The sequence below is a fragment of the Sinocyclocheilus rhinocerous genome, unplaced genomic scaffold, assembly GCF_001515625.1.
Source record: "Sinocyclocheilus rhinocerous isolate Xijiao unplaced genomic scaffold, SAMN03320098_v1.1 scaffold1005, whole genome shotgun sequence".
Taxonomy (NCBI): Eukaryota; Metazoa; Chordata; class Actinopteri; order Cypriniformes; family Cyprinidae; genus Sinocyclocheilus; species Sinocyclocheilus rhinocerous.
In genome coordinates this window covers 208,692-211,253 of record NW_015628005.1, presented here as the reverse complement: position 1 = coordinate 211,253, position 2,562 = coordinate 208,692, and the positions used below count along the sequence as shown (strand labels likewise).

At 30.2% G+C, this 2,562-nt stretch overlaps 1 protein-coding gene across 1 annotated transcript in view; it reads right to left on the bottom strand.

Moving 5' to 3' along the window:
- The window catches only part of LOC107737138 (F-box/LRR-repeat protein 17-like), a 74,585-nt gene that overhangs the window by 57,670 nt on the left and 14,353 nt on the right, over positions 1–2,562 (bottom strand). The window lies entirely within an intron of this gene.

Genomic DNA, 2,562 nt, shown 5'->3' with positions numbered 1-2,562 from the left:
AAATTCTTGGCCGAAGCCGAAACCGAACAAAATTAAACACTGGGCCGAAGGCCGAATACCGATTTACCTTTTTTTTTTCACCATTGCATAAATTAAACAACCAAAATGTGCTTTTTACTGTTTTGTCTTGCTTTTCAAAGAAAAAATCAATTACAAACAACAGTTTAAAAATATTTAACACTGAACATTTTTTACATTCTAGCAGACATTATACCAACAAAGCACAATTTAACTTAAAATTAAAAAAGTTAGTAAAATAATATTTGTTGGCCATCAGACCCCGTTCTTGAATCAGGCATGTATTTTTACTGTACACATAAAAACAGCCTTGCTGAGCAGAAGAGACTTCTTTTAAAACATTAGAAAATATTACAGATCCCAAACGTTAAAATAATTGTATTAACAGAGCTGTTGTAATTATTATCATTATTATTGTCTTACTTTTTATTTTATTTTACAGGACAACAGTAAAATTACAATACTAACATTTATGAATGTTGAATGCTTTTTCTCAACTTTTATTTTGGCGGAAACGTGCAGGAAGACCTCAGTGCTTCTCTTTGTTGACAGCAGATTTATAAATGAGTCTCATTACGAATACATCGCACATATTGCATTGTCACATGCCTTGTAAAAATTCATAATAATGTGACTGAGCAACTGACGAGTAACACTGTTTCAGCGCAGATTTTCCTCCGCTTATTCGAATTATTATTATATTAATTATTATTATAATTTCGGTTGCTGAACATTTGGTGCATCCCTAAAATAAAGTGAAGAAACAGAAAGCGTTTCAGAATTTACAGGCGTGGATGAGATGCAAAAACACGGTAAGTACTTACACAAGTCCAGCAGAGTTAGTTTTCTCTTTTTTACTGTATGAGAAACATACATTATGAACATTTTGAAAGACTAGACTGTATTTACAGCAATGCACAATCCCTCTACTGTATAAGAGTCAAAATGAATCAAACAGTCAGGGGCTTATAAGGTCACACAGCACAATAACTGAGCATTTCTATGATTGAATATTTCGATCAGCGGGTTATATGGACTTTACTGGATGTGATTTCAGGTGCACAAGCTGAATGGACACTGAGAGCCGAACTAATGCCAGAGAAAGCCGCTCATGCTTCAGAGACGAGCTGATGAAACAGTTACAGGACTATCGCTCTGAAATCTCACTTACAGACTCACTTCATATTGATTTCCATTGCAATCGTCTGGAACTGGAGAAATCAGGAACCGTCAGAAATACTCACACAAAACCCTGATAAAGACACAGAATTCATATACACTACAGTTTTTGAAGTCTGTAAGATGTTTTAATGTTTCTGAAAGAGTCTCTTCTCCTCACCAAGGCTGCATTTATTTTTTATCAAAAATGCAGTAAAAATTTGAAATATTATTACAATTTAAAATATCTGTTTTCTATGTAAAGCCGCTCATGCTTCAGAGACGAGCTGATGAAACAGTTACAGGACTATCGCTCTGAAATCTCACTTACAGACTCACTTCATATTGATTTCCATTGCAATCGTCTGGAACTGGAGAAATCAGGAACCGTCAGAAATACTCACACAAAACCCTGATAAAGACACAGAATTCATATACACTACAGTTTTTGAAGTCTGTAAGATGTTTTAATGTTTCTGAAAGAGTCTCTTCTGCTCACCAAGGCTGCATTTATTTTTTATCAAAAATGCAGTAAAAATGTGAAATATTATTACAATTTAAAATATCTGTTTTCTATGTGAATATCTGTTAAAATGTAATTTATTTCTGTGATGCGCAGCTGTATTTTCAGCATCATTACTCCAGTCTTCAGTGTCACATGATCTTCAGAAATCATTCTAATATGCTGATTTGCTGCTCTAGAAACATTTCTGATTATTATCAATGTTGAAAACAGTTGTGCTGCACAATATTTTTGTGAAAACTGTGATACATTTTACTTTTCAGGATTCACAGATGCATAGAAAGTTCAAAAGAACAGCATTTATTTGAAATAGAAATCTTTTGAAACATTATAAATGCCCTTTCACCTTTAATGTACACCTAATGTAATTTATCTATATTTTATAATTATAAGATAATAACTCTAATTTATAATTAACAAGTATACATAAACAGCAAAGATTAGTATGAATTGGTACAAGTCATATAATAATCAGGATTACTGACATTAGGGGCTTTTGTTATTATAATTTTAGAATTGCAAATAAAATTCATAATTATAATGTATAATAATTATAATGAATAATTATTAATTGTAATTTTTTTATTTACATCAGATCAGATTAATTTATATTCAAGAAAATCAATACAACCTAATGTAATTTATTTATAATTATAAAATAATTATTCTAATTTATAATTAGTAATTATAAGTATTATAATTCATAATTAATATTTATTAACAATTACTATATTCAATAATAAAGGACAATAAAGGATAGCATAGTTAAGATCAAAAATCCAAAATACAGTAAAAAAAATAATGAAATATGTGAATGTTGAATATAAAATATATTTTGAGGACTAACAACAGTTAGTTAGACA